The 19,568-nt window shown below is 35.8% G+C and overlaps 1 protein-coding gene and 1 pseudogene across 2 annotated transcripts in view; one reads left to right on the top strand and one right to left on the bottom strand.

The window, feature by feature from the left end:
• Window positions 1–19,568, top strand: part of UNC13C (unc-13 homolog C) — a 533,240-nt gene that overhangs the window by 102,713 nt on the left and 410,959 nt on the right. The gene's annotated exons all lie outside the window — the stretch shown is intronic.
• On the bottom strand, window positions 2,802–3,108 carry LOC123642987 (annotated as a pseudogene).

Raw genomic sequence — 19,568 nt, forward strand, 5'->3', positions numbered from 1 at the left:
CATAAGAGTCAGTTCATACTTCGGTAGAGAACATGGAGTTAAGATAGGTATATAATTCATTTTTGAATATCCATAGGGCCAGATGTGTTTGGAAAATCAGAATTTTTTAAACTTCAGAAAGGTAATACTATTCAGATATCAACTGTTATGAGCCCAGGAGGGCCTAGGGTAGAATCTGATAATTAAACAAATGAATACTTCTTTCATGAAATGTATGAATGTTCACCCTAAGTGGGAGAAATAAAGATTATGCATACCCACTGATGCAAGTCCGCTTTTACTATCAAGTTCACAGTATTTTTTGTCAACTTTTAGAAATTATATATAAATTGTGGATAACCATAAATATCTAAATATTCTCATGTGTGTTGCTTAGTTTTCTTATCTATAAATGGAGATGATAATAGTTACTACCTCAGCAAAGATTTAATACTATATATAGAACAGCGACTGGAATATAGTACGATCTATATAAGTAATGGTTAATATTATTCCCTATTGGTATTTTTATGTAAAATGTATATTTCATAAGTCAGATTCTTGATTTGTTCTTCTGCAACTACCTCATAAATGTCCCCTTTTAAGCATACAGAGGCACCACAAATAAATAAATAAGACTCCATGCAGTCATTTCGGAATGGTTTACCCAGACCAGGGTCAGTAAGCAGTGGCCCATGGGCCAAATGTGGCCTGCCACCTTTTTGTAGGGACAGCAAGCTAAAAATGGTTTCTATGATTTAAAATGGATGGAAAAAAAAAGAACAATATTACATGACATGTGAAAATTACATAAAATTTAAATTTTAATGTCCCTACATCAAGCTTAATTGAAATGCAGAGACATCTATTTTCGTGTTGTCTGTGGCTGTTCTAATGGCAGAGTCCAGTGGTTGCAACAGGGACGACATGTCCCGCAAAGCCTAAAGTGTTTATAATCTTGTGCTTTACAGAAAAAGTGTTCCGAGCCCTGCCTTGATCTATTCCTGCTCTGCTGCTCTCAGTGTCTCTGGCTCCTAGCTTGGTTGCTCTTCGTTTGCCCTGCCAAGCAAACCATTTCACTCTACCTGGTTTCCTAAGATAACTTTGAATTTGCTTCTGCTACCATCTGCACCTTCTCTGTTGCAGAATCTAATCCTCTCCTTTCTTCTTTTATTACTTCGCCCATGGACTTTGTATCTCTTTGTTTTTCCCAATTCCAGGAGTGGAAAGCAGAAACCTGATCTATGGCTGATCAATAACTAATCTGTGGATGTAAAAAGTAGTGAGCACTGAGCAGGGATGCATTTCCTCTGGGCTAATGCAGTCTGCAATTTCAGTTGTTATTTCAAACTTGTCTGTGATGCCAAAAGCTCAGCCTAAAATAAGCCTGTTAGATCCCTTTTGGAAAATCGATATTTTCACACTATAGATATTTTTCTCTCTAGTTTATCTATAGATAAAACTGGTGATAAACACAAATCTGGGGCAAACTGAATTCTCCATCAGAGTGCTCAGCAGAAGTCCTGGTAGCTGAGGCTGTCCTTTATACTTTGTACTTAAATGGAGCCAATAGGGCATGTGAAGGGGAGAATGGTGCATGTCACCTAGAGTTTGGGAGCATGCCATGCTACTATTCTATTGGTCTTGATATGCACAGACAACACAGGTCTTTTTATTCCACCTTTTTTTTCAAGCCACTACATTTTTTTTTTTCATACTGCACTGATTTTAACAGAAAGTTCAGCTTGAGGTAGGCAGAGGTAAATTGAGAAAGGGCTTTGAATTATCTAGGAACTCTTAACAAGAAAGCTTTGTCCTCATTTCTCTTGGGTAATGTGCACTTTTGAGCCTTCAGAATGATCTATATAGAAGAACATTTTACCACTTGTGGGTGTAATTATATAACTGAATAATGAATATACTAACCAAACCTTGACCTTGCCAACAATTTAAACTGCAGTAGATCCACAGCCTCTTTCTATTCACAGTTGTTTGAAAATTGATCACCTTAAAGGACTGTTTCACTGGTCACGTACTTTTTTTTTTTCTTTTGTAATTGAGATTTTATTGGTTGTGTTGAGGATCAGTAAAGACATTTCAATTTGGACACAATTCCACAGTTCTTAACATATGCACCGAAAATCTAAAAAGCCATTTAATTCTTTTTTAAACAGTTATTCCAGTCACTTTCCAGCTTAAAATTTAGAGGCAAATTTTCCTTAAGAGGTTATCAAGTACCAATATCTTCAAATGTTGATAAGCTGTTACGTAAGTCCCACCAATTCACAATTTATGATCATATATACTGTATACTCAATTTTCTATCTTTCACAGCACATTAACAAAGTTATTAGGAAGACAGGACCTCCACAACCAAAGATGTTACAGAGTATATGCAATTCTGACAGAGAAAGCCATGATCAAGGAGTGGTTTTCTTTAGGAAACAAGTCTATTCAGAAACAACATTGGAATAGAAGTAATTTAAAATGTTCAAGACATTAAATGCAGGCCTGGGACTCCATATTGCCATTTAGTACGCTTTGCATTATAGGGTATAAAAACTAACCCCCACCTGTCAAAGCCTCCCGTAATTCAGTATCCCACACTATTTTCTGGTTGTACCAAAAAATAAACCACCAGTGAATGATTTCACCTGTTAAATAAAAGCATTCACACTTAAAAAATGAGATGAGGTGGGATTCCCTCCTTCTTAAAAATGTTCCTAGAGCTACTAAAAAACTTGCAGTTACAAAATAGTTGATAAAAATATCGCTGTGGATTGTACAAGAAGGGAGGCAGGGAGCGCTGATGAGACATGGTGTTATGGTATCTCAGGCTTGGCTGCTTCCTCAGAGGCTGGACTTCCCTCGGTGTCAGTTTCTCTGTTTTCTGCAGGTAGATCTTCAGTTTCTTGGTTAGCCACTTTGGCCTGTCTTCCCTTTGCTCCCTCTTTCCCTTGTGATGATACTTTTTTTGTCTGAATGAAGGTTTATCCTTTGCTGCTGTCTTTTTGGGCTTCGTTTACACTTTTGCAGGAGCAGGTTTAGCTGACAACCGCGCAGATCTTCTCTTGGGCTGTTCCTTCGCTGCCTGCTGCCTTCGGCAGAACGGACCTTCCTCTTGGGCATCTTGGTGGCGGGGAGGGCCCGTGCCCGGTGCCTGCTGGCCCCGGGGTGCCGAGAGCCGCCCTCAGCCGCTACCATGGCTCCCACCACCCAAGCTGCTCGACATATGTTTTTAATATTATCAATACAGTGTAGTTGGAGTCAGATAGACCTGTGTTCTAACATGTACTAGTGACTTAATTGCAATCTCCATATCTGTAAAATGTCTTCTTACCACTCAAAGAAGAATGAGGTAAGTATGAGGCAAGTGTATGTAAACTACTTTGTCCAGCATCTCAGACTTTCTGAGCTTTTCATAAACGGTGATTGTTAGTACCATTAGAAGTATTGAACAGCAATTGTGGAATATCAGTCTGACCAACTGTATTGCCACTTACTATCGAAAATAATTCATGAATAATTTAGATCAATCAAAAGAAGCCTCTAGACGTATTTCATTCATATATTCATGTATGGACATATTTTAAAACCATCCGTTGTATAACTCCTATCTTCAGATATAGCAGTGCCAGAGAATAATTTTTAAACATGAAATAAACTTGCAAATCAGAATTTTTTAAAATCTGAAAGCTCAACAGGACCTTAGAGATTATCCAGTTAATTGACTTCATTTTACAGATGAGGGTACTTAGTAATTTGTGCAGTTACACAGCTAGTTCATTGTAGTCCAGTTCAGAATAGGGTCTTCTAGAATTCTAGGGCACCTCTTTCCACTCCCACTTTTAGACACTTACATTTAATTTAATTTCCATTTAAATGCTTCCCACTTCTCATTTGCAAATGTGGGAAACATTTGGGTTAATTATTTTTTAAATGCTTACAATTCCCTGGAAAACGCCACATGTACTGGGTGGTGGAAATGGGATAGGAGGCTGCTGGTGAGGGAGAGAAGCGGCATCACTATTTCTGCTTCATGATGAACTGACTTCAATGTAAGGAAGCTAGAAATTGGAATTGCTGTCGTTCCCTCCTGGCCAACACACACACAAACACATGCACGCCTTTGACTTCATTCTCATGCTCCGTTTTAGGTCAAATCCCTGTGGGAACATTACTTGCTATTGAGTAGGAATAAAGAGGAAATAAATGGATATAGCCGAACAAATATTTCTACTTGCTTTCTTTCCATGAGAGTTGAACTTAACAGTCTCAGATTGATTTAGATAAACAGTTATAAAAACTAACTTTGTCAATCTGGATGGAACTGGAGATCATCCTCCTAAGTGAAGCACTGCAAGAGTAGAAAAACAAACACCACATGTACTCAGTATTAAATTGGAACTAACCAGTCAGCACTCATGTGCACAGATGGAAATAAAACTCAATAGAAATCATACAGGTGGAAGAGAGGAGGAGGGGATGGATGAAATCATACCTAATGGGTACAATGTATAGTATCTGGGTAAGGGGTACACTTATAACTTTGACTCAAGCAGTAAAAAAGCAATTCTTGTAACCAAAACATTTATACCCCTGTGATACTCTGAAATTTAAAAAAATGAAAAAATAAAATGCTGAAATATAGAGCAGAATAAGAGAATAGGAAATGTTGTACGGTACTTAATTAATAATATACAGTGGTTTAGGAAGGCCTTGCTCTGTCAGGGTGACATATTGAGCACAACCTTTCATGAAGCAAGGGAGTGACCCGTGCAGATGTCTGGGCAATGAGTCTTCAAGCCAGTTTATAAAGATAGTATTACAAACATCAGAAAACGAACAAATAAAAAAACCACTTTGTAATAGTAGTCTTTACAGATTACTTAAAAATATTTTTCTAATCTGTAGAATAGACATTTTATTCCCATATTTAAGCATAAGAAAATGGCGTCTGAGAGATAAGTAGTTTATCAAGGTTACATGGCTAGTCAGTGGTTAAACTGAGTCTCAGGTTCTGATCATTAGGCAGTAAGTCCAGGGTCCTTCTGGGAAGCCCATGAGTCTTTTTGTTCCCTGTATTCATAAGTCTTAAACAACATTGAAGGAAAGAAAAAGGGAAAAGAACTACCTATCATAAATAGGCTATTTCTTGAAAAATATCTTGCTTAGAAAATTCTAAACATTCATTCTTAAAACAGATTATTAAACATTTTCTTTCTTATGGTATAATTTATTTCATTTTCTTATTTGCAAATTGTATTTCTTCAGGAAGACTCGTTTAACATGCAATTCTGTAACTGGAACAAATAAATGCTGCTTTTTTGAACCCATAATATCAAATTAAATTTAATAACAGTAATTATAGACCAACTTGCTAAATTAGAAATTACTACCTAAACCAATAGGCCTATATAATTTTCTTTTTCCCATCACCTTTTTTTCCTTGGTTCTGTACTCTTTCTACTCTATTTCTTTTAGGCAATTGAGTCTAAGTTCCTCATATGTAATAGAATAGGTGGGGTTGGATTCTTACAAAGATCCCTTCTTTGCAATTACATTTTATGGGTTTATGAATTATCTTTGTAAGTCAGAAATAATGTATGTGGAGGTATACCTACCTTCCTTTCTTGTTAAACTACTGATTTCTGGCTTTACAAATTCCTAGCCCTATGCTTGAAATATTTCCCACCTGATTTTCTAAAGTCAGGGGTCCTCGGCCTGAATCTGTCTCCTGTATCACCATTGCCATTTTTAGGCATGCATCCGTCAGTGGGTTATTTGAATTTTCTGAGCTTTTTTTCTTTTTCTTTTTTTCTTTGAAACAGAGTTTCACTCTGCTGCCCTGGGTAAAATGCAGTGGCGTCATTGTAGCTCACAGCAACCTCAAACTCCTGGGCTCAAGGGATCCTCCTCCCTCAGCCTCCTGAGTAGCTGGAACTATAGGCATGCACCACTGCGCCCGGCTAATTTTTTCTATTTTTTTTAGTAGAAAGGGGGCCTTGCTATTGCTCAGGCTGGTCTCAAACTCCTAAACTCAAGTAATCTTCCACCTTGACCTCTCAGAGTGCTAGGATTACAGGCCACTGTACCTAGATGAATTTTCTGAGCTTTAATTTTCTTATTAGTAAGTGACAGCAAATAATATCTACTTCAGATGTATGTTATAAATATTAAACAAGAAAGTGTACATGAACACATGTAGCACATTCAGGTCATATACTAAGGACTCCATAAATGTTACTGGTAGTTGAGTGACTTAAAAAATATCTTTTAGACGAAATACTCTTCTTTCCTGTAGACTAGAGGCCAATGTCATTTGGTTACTCTTTTATTGCTGGAATCAGGATTCCTTGGCCTCAGTATCACAGTTGCAATAATTAAGAAAAAAATGATCCTCTATTTTGCGTTAAAAAATAGTAATGTGACATGTACTCACTATCAAATTGGTACTAATTGATCAACATTTATGTGCACATATGCAAGTAACATTCATTGAATGTCAAACAGGAGGGAGTGGGGAGTGGTGGGGATAGGTAAATTCACACCTACTGTGTGCAGTACGCACTGTCTGGGGGATGGGCACGCTGTAGCTCTGACTTGGGCGGTGTAAAGGCAATATATGTAACCTCAATGTTTGTTCCCCCCTAGTATTTTGAAATTAAAAAAAATAGTGGTGGGTTTGAACAATAGTATATTACGATTATTATTTATAAGTAATTTTGACATGTGGCAGGTATATCCATATTTTAGATGATATCTAAAAATTAATTTTTTTTCTTGTAGAAGTAAATGTTTCAATTTATCCAAATCATTATTGTTAAAAGTAGACTTCTGAATGTCACTTATGGAGATTTCTGCTAATATTATTGGTGGAATAGTAATTTTAACTAACTCTTTCTATGACAGCAAATAGAAAACCTGGGCAAAATAGCTTAAAGTTATTGGAGAAGTAGCAAGCTAGTGAAGAGTTACAGGGCTAAAATCCCAGAGGAGACAAAACTCCAGAGATGTGTCCAGAATTTAGGGCCACTTTTTCCTGGTACAGTTCCTGATTCCTGAATAGTCAGCCAGAGGTTTAATTGTACTTTTGGCAGGCTCCTAAAGCAAGGGATACAAAAAATTAGAGTTTAAAGTCTTACAAGGAGGAATCTGAAGTAAGCCCTACACCCAGCCTTTTAGTTTGGGTCCCTCAGAATCTGGCCCGGGACAGACTTTTAAGAGACTATGTCTCTGCTTTCAGTCATCTCAGTCATTGAATTAAGAATATTCTGGATTGCCAGCGCCTGGGTGCCTTGTAGAAGCAAATGAAAATCTTTTTATAAAGAAGACACATTATCCTTTGGCTCAAATTATTTCTATGTGTTTTTCAAATGCAATTTTAGCATGCAATAAAAAATAACTACACATAAGCAGAGAAGACAATATGAACCAACAGAAGAAAAACTGATGATGAAACATACTCATTTTATTATGCTCACAGATTGTGTGGATGAGGAATTCTAGGTCATCTCTGTTCCAAGGGATGTTGTATGAGGCCCTTTTCAGGATGTCTCACTCACCTGTCTGGCAAATTGGTGCTGACTGTTGGTTAGAGGCTGGCTAGGGCTGTGGGCTGGGGAGGCAAAGCTCATCACATTGTCCTCTCCTTGGGCTTCCTGGACTTTCTCAAAGTCTGGCATCTGGGTTCTGAGAACAATCACCCCAAGAGATTAGGGCAGAGGTACATGACATTGTTACCACCTAGCCTCAGCAGTCACATAGCATAATTTCCACAGATTATATTAATTGAGAGGGTCGTGAAAGCCCAACCAAGTTCAAGGTGATGGGGCATAGACTCTATCTCCTATTAGGGGCTTAGCAAGGTTCTAGATGAGCATGTGGGTTAGGAGATATTGAGGCCATTTTGGGGAAATATAATCTGCCATGGTCAGGAATGCATGTTTTAATTTCTAGAATAACAATTACATAAATAAAAGAGGAATGAAAGAGTAGGTACATTTCAGTAGCTTGGAAATTTTAATCTATTTTTTAAAAGACAAGAAAATAAGGAAAGAAGCAATATAAATCAGCCAGAAAAACTTGAAGGCAAAAAGTAAAATGATAAATTCAAACCCAAATATATCAGAGACTAATGGCAGAACCAAGACAAAAATTGTTAGACTTTATTTTTAAAAAAGCATGTAAAAGAGACACTTCTAAAACATGTAGATTCAGAAGTTTGGAAGTAAAGCGATGGAAAAAGAACTATCATAAACATATTAATCAAAAGAAAGCTATTGCTGCTATATTAATATCAAGATAAAAATAGGCATTTAGACAAAAAAGACTATTGCAGATAAGATACTACATGATGATGAAAAGTTTCATTCGCCATGTAAATTCTAAATTTGTATATATCTCATAACTTAGTTTAAATTATACAAAGCAAAATCTGATAGGAACACAAGAAGAAATATACAAAGCTGCAATCAGAATGGTAGATGTTGAATACATCACTCTCAGTAACTGAGAGAAGTAACAGAAAAAACTAGTAAGAACATTGAAATTTGAAAAACACAGTAGGTCTTATGGATATATTTAGAGCACTGCAACCCCAAACTGCAGAATTTACCTTTACATTTTTTCAAGTACTCATGGAATACTTCCAAAATTTGACCAAATATAGGCAAGTCTCACCAAATTCCAAGGGTACAATTAGAGAATGTTCTCTGATGTAAGTCAGCAAGAAATGGTGTTTGAAAATTTAGAAATACTCTAATATACCAACCAGTTGTGAAATATGGATACCACAGATTATTTGGGTAAATAAACTGTAAAAGTTAAGTTATAAAAATTGGGAAAACTTAAATGGACTTGACATTGGGTTATATTGAAGATTTATTGTGATTATGATTTTTAAAGAATCCTTATATTTTAAGCTATTTATGAATTAAATATTTAGAAATAATTTGTTTTCATATAATCCTGAGAGGTGAGGAATAGATGGAGATAAAGATGAAAAAAAATACCCACAAGGTAAAAATTGTTGACTTTGGGTTATATGCCTTAGGTGGATTTATTAAACTGTGATCTCAATTCTTGTATTTTTTGAAATTATTTCATAGTAAAAAATTCAAAAAGAATGCATTTAGGAATAACTCCTAAATCAAATAATAAATTTCAATAAAAATTAGCAAGTATTTTAGACTGAATAATTAAAAATGTAATATAAAAACAACAGAATGTAGTAAAGCCATGTTTAAAGAGGTGATGGTATTTAATGCATATATTAGAAAACAGAGGCTGAAATCACTCATCTAAGCATTCATCTCAAGATATTAGGTAAGAAAAAAGGTAAAAACTGAAATAAAGATAAATAGACTGGGCATAGTGGCTCACACCTGTAATCCTAGCACTCTGGGAGGCCGAGGTGGGTGGATCGTTTGAGCTCAGGAGTTTGAAACCAGCCAAAGCAAGAGTGAGACCCCGTCTCTACTAAAAAAAAAGTAGAAAGAAATTAGCTGGACAACCAAAACTATATATATATATATATATAAAAATTAGCCGGACATGGTGGAGCATGCCTGTAATCCCAGCTACTCGGGAGGCTGAGGCAGTAGGATTGCTTGAGCCCAGGAGTTTGAGGTTGCTGTGAGCTAGGCTGATGCCAGGACACTTCAGCCCGGGCAACAGAGTGAGACTCTGTCTCAAAAAAAAAAAAAGAAAAAGAGAACAAATATAAAAATAGGATTAACAAGGCCAAGAGTTGATTCTTTGAAAAGACTAATTAAAGGTACTAAACACCTGGTGAAACTGATCAAAAGCAAAAAAGAAAGAAAGAATGAAAGAGGGACTGAAAAAAAGGCTTATCTCAAGTTTTTTTTTTGTTGTTGAAAAAAAGTTAAATATATTTATATTTTAAAAATAATATTATTGGCTTTTTGACTGCAGAATTAGGTGCTTTATTTTATTTATTTATTTATTTATTTCAGCTTATTATGGGGATACAAAAGCTCAGGTTATATATATTGCCCATGTCCCGCCCATCCCCCTGAGTCAGAGCCTCAAGCGTGTCCATTCCCCAGACAGTGCGCCTGGTACTCACCATGTAGTCATACCTCCATCCCCTCCTCCCCCCACCTCCCCTTTTCACACTTTTAAAAGATCATCGCAGTATATTACACACCTTAGGACAGTAAACTTGAAAATATAAAGGGAATAAACAAGCATAGATATACAATTACTATAACTCGCACAATAAGAAATAGGAAGTCTGAACAGTCCAGTGACAATGAAAACAATTAAATCTATAATTTAAAATCTTTTCACAAGTAAAACTCCAAGCCCAGATAGCATCGTCACTGGAAAATTCTACCTAATCTTTGAAGAACAGATAATACCAATTTCATAAACTCTTCTGAAGTCTTGAAAAAGAGGAAACACTTCAGCTAATTTTATGCAGACAGTATACCTTTGGTACTAAAACCTAATAAGAGCCTTATAAGGAAAAAATTGCAGAGTAATAAAATTCATGAATATAAATGCAAATATTCTAAGTAGGTATTAGCAAGCCAAATCTTACAATATATGAAAAGGATAATATACACAAGTTGAGTTTTTGTAAGAACACAAATTTGATTAACATTTGAATAGCAAGCCATGGCATTCAACATTACCAAAATAAAGGAGAAAAATTATGTGATCTCTCCATTAGAGAAAAAACAAGTATTATATAAACATCAACTTCCATTTATAATCAAATGTCCAGTGTTCCAGTGAAAAAGAACTTCTTTAATCTGAAATGTATCTATAAAATGAGGCAGCAAGTGTCATACATAAGGATGAAATGTTGAAAATTTTCCTAAATCAGGAACAAGACAAGGATGCCAGTTATCCCTGCTCCTGTTGGACATTGTTTTGAAGATCCTGACCATTGAAGTAAAGCAAAAAATAATAATAATAAATAAAATGATAAATATTAGAAAATAATATAAGTTACATATAATTCAGTTATTCATAGGAGATATAGTTGTATACGTAGAAAATACAAAATAATATACAGTTACATTTCTAGAATTAAAAATAAATTTAGCAAAATTGCTGAATACAAGACCAGTATACCAAACATAAAGGAAATGTATTTCTTCATTCCAGCTACCTACAAGAAATAAAGTGAAAAGGTAAATCTACAATGCCATAAAAATAACAGTAACCTAGAAATATAAGAGAGGTTGTATAGGATCTGTACACAGAAAAGTATAAAGTATTATTGGAATAAATTAAAGAATACCTAACTAAATGTATCCATATGCCATATTTACAACTTGGAAGACTCAATATTGTTGAGATATTAGTTTTCCCCCAAATGATCTATAGATTTAATACAATGTAATCAAAATACCAACATGTTTATTTATGGAACTTGACAAGCTCTCTTTCTTTTAAATAGCTTTATTGAGATATAATTCACATATCATACAGTTCACTCATTTAAAGTGTATAATTCAGTGGCTCTTAATAAGCTATTTTTAAATGCAAGGGCCTTTAAAGAATAGTCAATACTCCTTGTTGGTCATATATAGCATAGTTCTTAATTTTAATTTTTTATTATAAATATTTTCAAGTATACACAAAAGTAGAAATTATATAATTACTTATGTTCCTACTGCCTAGATTCAACATTTTTTTAACACTTTGCCAATTTTGTTTCATCTATCCCTCCATACCCTATTGTTTTGCTGATATATTTTAAAACAACTCAGGCATCAGATAATTTCACCTTTGAACACTAATTTGAACCTGTAACAGATAAGGACTTCTAAGACATTCTTGATAAAGAACAAGATGAGAGAATTTGTTTTGAATTAAGACATATAATAAAGTTATGGTAATAAAATAAGAGTGGCATTGATCTTGGTTAAAAATATAGATCAATGGATGAGATGCAAGAGCCAAGAAATTAACCAATGCATTATGAACAAATGATTAACAACAAAGTAGGCCCTACAGAATAGTGGGAAAGGATGATATTTTCAGTAAATGGTGCTGCTTAAATTGGATATCTGTACGGAAAAAAATAAACTGCAATCCCATCCTCACATCCCACATAAAAATCAATTTTGGTGGATTGTAGATGTGAATGGAAAAGGCAAAACAATGAAGAGCTAAAAGAAATACAAAAAATTTTAACTTCAGGGTAAAAACCTTCTTAAAACACAAAGAAGCACTAATCATAAAGGAAAAGGCTGATAAATGGGATTACCACTGAAGATATTCTATTCATCAAAACATAGCATTAAGAGAGTGAACAGTGACAGAAAATATTTGCAAAGCATATAATAAGAACTGAATCATGTTCCTCTAAAATCCATGTGTTGAAGTCCTAATCCCCAGTATGACTATATTTGGAGATTGAAACTTTGAGGAGCTAATTAATGTTAAATGAGGGCATGAGTGTGAGACCCCAATCCAATAGGACTGGAGTCCTTTTAAGAAGAAGAGGAGACACCAAGTGTGCCCATGCACAGAGAAAAGGCCATGTGAGAACACAGTGAAGAGGTGTCAGTCTTAAAGCCAGGAGGAGAGGCCTCACTAGATACCAGTGCTGCTGTCTCCTTGATCTTGGACTTCTTGCCTCCAGGACTCTAAGAAAATAACTCTCTGTTGCTTAAGCCACCTGGTCTGTGGTATTCTATTATAGCAACTTTAGCACACTAATATAACATATAACATATACTTAACAAAGGCTTTGTATTGAAAATATGTAATGAATTTCTACAACTCACATAATCCAATAGAAAAATGGGCAAGAGATATGAACAGGCAATGCACAGAAGATAGTCACTTCACCAATAAACACACCAAAAAAGGCACTCACCCTCATTAGCAATCAATAACATACTCATTAAAACTACAAATTAAATACATTTAAATGTTGTAGGAGAGTTAGAATGAAAACAGTTGTCAGTAGCAAATGGTGATGCTGTGGAGCAGCAGGAATACTTCTGTACTGCTGATGGAAATGCCAGTGGGTTCCACCAGTTTAGAAAAAATTTGGCATTATCTATCAAAGTTAGAGACCCTGATATATATATATATATATATATATATATATATATATATATATATTTTGTTGTCTTCCTCATTTCCTGACATATAATTCCTAAAAGCCTTGGAATCAACAGTGATAAGAGTCTTTTGTATGCTAATGACATGGCTGAGGACCCCTAGATAGCTTTTGGATGGCAGCTGGTCACCAGAAAGACCAAGGCAGGATTAGAAGGTTGGGACTTTCATGAAGCTCCACCGGCCCCGCAACCTCCAGGGAGAGAAGAAGGATGAACATTGAGTTGATCACCATGACTAGTGATGTAATCAGTCATGCTATAAAAACTCCAAAGGACAGGGTTCAGGGAGCTTGTGAATAGCTGAACACATGAAGGTGACTAGTGGGTGGAAAGGGTGTGGAAGCTCCATGCCCCTTCTCCCATACCTCACCCTACGCATCTCTTCGTCTGGCTGTTCATCCATATTCTTTGTCATTTCCTTTATGATGAACTAGTAAACACAAAAGGGTTTCCTTGAATTTTGCAAGCTGCTCTAGCAAATTTGTTGCCAAGAACAGGGTCATGGGAGCCCCTGTTTAGAGCTGGTTGATCAGAAGTTCCCAAAGCCCAGACTTGTTACTGGCATCTGAAGTGAGTGGCCATCTTCTGGCACTGAGCTTTCAACCTGTGGGATCTGATGTCACCTCCAGGTAGACAGTGACAGAATTGAATTGAATTTCAGAACACCAACCTATGTCCACCGGGGAATCTGCTGCAGAATTGCCTGGTTGCTGTTGCAGAGAAATCTCTGCACAGTTTGGGGAGCAGAGGTCCCAGAGGCATTCTGTGTTGAATGCTTTAGAAGAGTATGGTTGGAGAAACTCAGTTTTTTTTTTCTAATACCTTCATAGACCCATACTCTATGACCTAATTGATTCTACTAGATATGCATAAGAACATTCGTAAGACATAATATGAATAAGAATATTCAGAATAGTATTATTTGTAATAGTCTCAAACTGGAAAAAAACACAATGTCCACCAAATAGTAGAATGGATAAATTATGGTGTAGCCAGTCATACAGTGAAATATTTTATGGCAGTGATTCCTAACAGGTGGCAATCTGGACTCCTACAGGACATTTGGAAATGTCTGGAGACATTTTTGGTTGTCACAACTGTGTGTGTGGGATGTTCCTGGCTTTTAGTGAGTAGAGGCTAGGTATGCTGCAAAACATCCTACGATGCTTAGGGAAGCCCCCATAACAAAGGATTATCTGGCCCAAAATATCAACAGTGCCAAGGTTGAGAAAACCTGTTCTATGTTAATTAAAATGGGTGAACAGCAACAGTGCAAACTACTTGGATGAATTCCACAAACATAATTTTGAGGAGGAAAAAGGTCTAATTTCAAAAGAATATGTACTGTATGATTCCATTTCTATAAGCTAAAAAAACAGTCTAAATTATAGGACTTAGGGATACCAGCTCACGTGGTAAAAGTAAATCACGTAGCATAACCAAAAATCTTTTAGCAAAATAATAAGATCAAGGCTGCTAGTTCTCCCAAAATAAAATGTTCTCATCAAAGGGCCTGGAAAGTAAATGACTCTGCTGCTACTCTAACAAAGGAAGAGCATAAATCTCTTTCTCAGCTGTTGTTTGTTTTGTAATCACCTTAAGATGAGAGTTCGAAAGAGGGAGAGTGGAGTGATGAAAAAAGGAATCATAAGTCTGTTGAAATGGAGCAATGTGCTGCCGTGGAAATTGTCTTTTTTGTTATAGGTTTGAAACATTACCATTTATTTCACATGTACTGTGTGTGCTGCTAATTTTCTACATCAGTGGTTGTCAGTGGCTGGAAGCACTATTTTCTTTATGTAGCAACGCAAATTGAACATACAGACAAGTGTCATTCACCTCTCATGATGTATTCTTTTCATTATTTCCATTTCAAGCACTGTTTTTTAAATAAATTCTGCTCCAGAAAGTAGAGTATGATTTAATTTTTTTAATAAAATCAAAGAATCTTAAAATTTCAAGAGCTCTTTACAAATTGCTAGTTCATCAGTACAGGTATCTTTCCTGTCACATCAGTGGCAGTTAGGTTTATAGCCTGTGCTTGACACTACTGGTGTCAAGGAGCTCATTATCTGATGGGACAGCAGTCTGCATTTTTGCAAAGCTCTACTAATGAGAAAGTCCCTTTCTCTATTATGTTGAAATGTGCAACCCTGTATTTTCCTCCTAGCCTAACCCACTTCATTCTATTCTTATTATGATGTGATCATTTTTATTTCCATTTTTCTCAGTAAGCAGCATATTCTATCAATGTATAGATTATCAAAGATTCCCTAAAGTCCACAGCTGTGCGGATTACAAGCTTAAATTAGGATGATGTGTATTACCACCACAGGTAGATCCCCTATGCCAAAACTTCTCCAGTTACTACTGAGAGATGTCTAAAAAGCAGTTGCTTTAGGCAGAGCTTTGTCTACGGCACAAATGAGAATTACTATAGATTAGCTTTTGTACTAGAGAGGCTGGATTAAAAATGGCTTTATGTATCATGCTTATTTTCAGTAGTTACCAAACTTTTCATCTCTGCCAGGAACTTTCCAGACTGAGGAAATTATCAGTAATTTCTAATTCTAACCTATTCTGGTTAAGGTACCAAAGACAACTTCCGATATTGTTTAGAACAAAACTAGTCAAATGTAGACCAAAATGGAAAAAGTGTAATTTTATTTAATTATAATTACATGCAATATTCAAGAATACATTTATCTGTTTTAGACATACTACTAGAATGTATATAAATAACCTATATAGCTTAGGAATCCAGAATATTACATGAATTTCTTGATTTTAAAATAGCCTTAAAATTACTATTAAATGTGCTCCTACAGTGTTTGTATCAACTTAATTGTCCTTTATTCCATTAATACACTAGGCAAAAATGTAGAAACAGCTGTAAACTCCCTCTTTCTTTTTTTTTTCTCTCATTTAATAACCTGATTCCTCTCCTTGTGTTGATTCATAGGAATTTTATTTTTTTCCCACCAAATCACTATTGTTATTGTTGGTATTTTTTAAATCAGAGCCTGACTACAAATAAGTTTATCTACTCCTGGACTATAGCTCTTATCAGAGCATGTTACTCCCTTTCTCTACACTGTTTTCTAGAGGGTGCATTTGATGTGGGAAGTAGGATTGTAGGTTGAGAAGAAAATGAATGCCCTCTGTCTTTTTAACACTAATTTCTAAGCACATAGAGGGTGGAGACAATGTCATATATAGTTTGACTCTGCACTCACATTGCAAGCAATAAAGGGGAGATTTAAACATTTTCTATTTTTTCTTATATAATTTTCTCTTCTCTTTTCCTGTGATACATGAGGTGTAGAGTTTAAAAAGAAGGAACTGAGATATAACAAGGGCATAAATACAATACCTGAAAGTGAGATTTGGTCCCGTGTTCCCCAGACTGACTTGTGGGAGTGGGACCAGGACAAGCAGCAGGGCTTCCACGAGTGCTGCTTCAGTCCTCACGGGGGGAGCCTGAGAGCGAATGTGGATTGCACCAGAGCTCTGACCCATACTACTGGGAAGGACTTTGGCCTGATACAAAGTCTGGGGCTTACATATTTCCCTTGCTGATGTACAGGAAAACTCTGACATTGCTTAAATATCTTTCTCTGAGGGCACGCATCACCTGCAAATGTCAAGCGATAATTTTGTGCTAGCCAAAGGGAATCAGCTCGCTGAAAAACGAGCCACTTTAGGATTGCAGGAGGAGGATGTGTTCTGTTTGGGCCTTCTCGTAGCCTTTTAGGCCACGCTGAAGGATCTTTTCAGGTACTGTTTGAGAAAAACATGTGTCAGTTATGACTGTCATTTCTGTAGAAAACAAAATATGTTGGTAAAAAAGCTTAATGATGAAGGGACAAAAAGTCCTGTATACCCAATGCCAAATGTCCTCTTTAAAATACGAATAAAAGAAAATGTTTTATAGTACTACATAATAAACATTCTAAATTATATATAATATATATAACAAATTACATATATGTATCATTACAACCCTCACAACACTCTTATCGGATATGAACCCCAGTTTACCAAAGATAGGCCTAGAGAAGTTAAGTGACCACTCACATTTAGAAAGTGGCAAAGTCAGGATTCAAATCTTTGCACTCTGTCTCAAGTTCATGCTCTTAAACGATTATATTTAGCCAGTCATTGAGAAGTTTATTCCGCACACTCCCAAACATTGAAATATTTGAAAATACCTGTAGTTACCCATCCCCTTTTCCACCTGTACATTGATATTCTACAGAGAGGGTGGCTGACCCCGCATTTGATGACTCCTTGTGGAGAGGCTCTCAGCCTGGAAGCACTCACTGTTGGGCTGAGCCCCGTGAGATTTGGGCAGGTGCTTCAACTCTGGCAAGTATCAACTTGGTTCTGTCCCTCCATGATGAGAATGCCTGGTAGGACTGGCACATGTTAGCAGGGGCCTGATGATGTTATGGCTGAGGAACACTAGGAAGAATTTGGAGCCTAGGTGCAGAGAGATAAGATGCTATTGGTGACCACTTAGCCTCGGTGTTTCGTAAGCTCTAAAGATCGTCCCCAAACACCTGTGAATCACACACCTTTCACAGAGGCCAGCTGTGAGCCACCCATGGCCCACCTCAGTGAGTTTCCTCTGACTCACACTGAACTCCTGCTTTACAAGGTGTTGAGCCTTCTGCCTCTGACCTTTTCAGTTTAGGGTGTGTACTTGTCCCTCCTGCACGTAGAACCTTCTCTTCCTTAAATGACCTTGTCCTGACATGTACTGCAGCTCCTCTTACCTTGTACTGGTAAAAACCTCTCCCTCATCCTGACCTTGTACAGCTTTAATCCCATGTTTTTCTTGACTATTTTTCCTATTTATCCTTCCTGATGGATTTTACAGTCCTCTCTTAGGTTCAAAATCATCAGCTGAAATTTACACTGAAACTGATTTAATTTTATGAATTGGTTTGGGAAGAGTTGATTCATTGATGATGATAAATCCTCTCACCCCTACTATTCTACATTTTTCCGTTTTTTGAGTTTATTTTCTATCTCGCTGTAAATTTTTATATGTTTTAAATTTAGTTCCCATGTATTTGTTGATATGTTTATTTCTATAGATTTTATGTTTTATCGTTCCCTTAAATGAGGTATTTTTTTATTATCTTTTCTAGTAGGATATTGCTAGTATATGGAAAAGCTATCAATGTCTGAATATTTATTTTGTTACTGGTCTTCTTCCTGAAACTTTATATTAGTTCTTATAGTTTTTCAATTGATAGATTTTTTTCAGGAAGCATTATTGAGCTTTTGCTGCACAGGACTTAAAATTTTCCATTTGGCATAGTTTCTGCTTCCAGCATTTTCCTCTTGAGATTTGTCCCTTAATTTTTAGTGTTCTCATTGTTGGCAAACTTTGCTTATTATATATTAACCATATCTTTTCCTTAGTATTATTTCAAGAACATGAAAAGATTTACTCAAAAATTTGATATCAATTTTAGCTTGTATTGGTTTCAAATTTACTGTACCTCTTAGACTTAGGAATTTGAACATGGAGGCTTTCTCAGGAAGTGAAAAGAGTGTTTTTATGTCTTTAATTTTTTCTTCCACATTTCTACTCTCTGAGGCCTTGGCTATGATTTGCCTGTCTTACTGGAGGGGCATGAGATCCTACAAAGCTCTTTCCCTGAGGCTACAAAATTTAGAATGATATCTAAAAAAATTATTCAAAAATATGGTGAGTGCCAGGCGCACTGTCTGGAGAATGGACACGCTTGAGGCTCTGACTCAGGGGGATGGGCGGGACATGGACAATGTATATAACCTGAACTTATGTACCCCCATGATGAGCTGAAATAAAAAGAAAAAAAAAAACAAAAATCACAGGGTATGGTATTACGGAATCAAATATTTAACATTATTTTTTGTGAACCTCCATAATCTTTTTAAATTTGAGGTTTATTCTTGGGCTAATAGGGTCAGAAAACATGTGTATGCATCAAATTGTTACAGATCACCTACTATAATTTTAAAAAATAACCATTATAGTGAGAAAAAATAATGCCAATATTTTATAATTACTTTATCTGGTACCAAGTTATTAAGTACATTACTATATCTGGTTTAAGTCTTTACACATATTATTCCATTCATCCTCTCAACAACACAATGGGGTAAGTGTTATAATCCCTCTTTTAAATTGTGGCTTGAAGACATTTACTAACTTGCTCAAGGAGACACATTAAGTGTTGGAGCCAACATTTGAACCTGACAAAATCTTTTCTCTTAATCATCAAGAACACTATTAGTTGTTATTGATGCAAAAAAATTTGAAAACAAATATTCAATATCTTTAATATATTTATATGTCTATTGGGGAGATACATATTCAAATAATGAATATATATGAAAACTATAAAAATACTATAAATGGAAGTATATATAAGGTGTAATGGTAATACAGTTGCCTATGACATCATCATTTATTTGCCT

The sequence above is a fragment of the Lemur catta genome, chromosome 1 (genome assembly GCF_020740605.2).
Source record: "Lemur catta isolate mLemCat1 chromosome 1, mLemCat1.pri, whole genome shotgun sequence".
Classification (NCBI taxonomy): domain Eukaryota; kingdom Metazoa; phylum Chordata; class Mammalia; order Primates; family Lemuridae; genus Lemur; species Lemur catta.